Source organism: Mizuhopecten yessoensis, unplaced genomic scaffold (assembly GCF_002113885.1).
Source record: "Mizuhopecten yessoensis strain PY_sf001 unplaced genomic scaffold, ASM211388v2 scaffold3645, whole genome shotgun sequence".
Taxonomy (NCBI): domain Eukaryota; kingdom Metazoa; phylum Mollusca; class Bivalvia; order Pectinida; family Pectinidae; genus Mizuhopecten; species Mizuhopecten yessoensis.
In genome coordinates, this window is record NW_018405148.1 from 153,780 (window position 1) to 154,224 (window position 445).

Genomic DNA, 445 nt, shown 5'->3' on the forward strand with positions numbered 1-445 from the left:
GACTGCCCCTTTGATTGAGTACACATACACGATGATGGCATTACTCTGCCTGTCGGTATAGGCCAGGGGACTGCCCCTTTGATTGAGTACACATACACGATGATGGCATTACTCTGCCTGTCGGTATAGGCCAGGGGACTGCCCCTTCGATTGAGTACACATACACGATGATGGCATTACTCTGCCTGTCAGTATAGGCCAGGGGACAGCCCCTTTGATTGGGTACACATACACGATGGTGGCATTACTCTGCCTGTCGGTATAGGCGAGGGGACTGCTTCGTCGATTGAGTACACATACACGATTAAACCATTACTCTACCTGTCGGTAAAGGCCAGGGGACTGCCCCTACGATTGAGAACACATACAAGATGTTGCCATTACTCTGCCTGTCGGTATAGGCCAGGGGACTGCCCCTTTGATTGAGTACACATACACGATGATG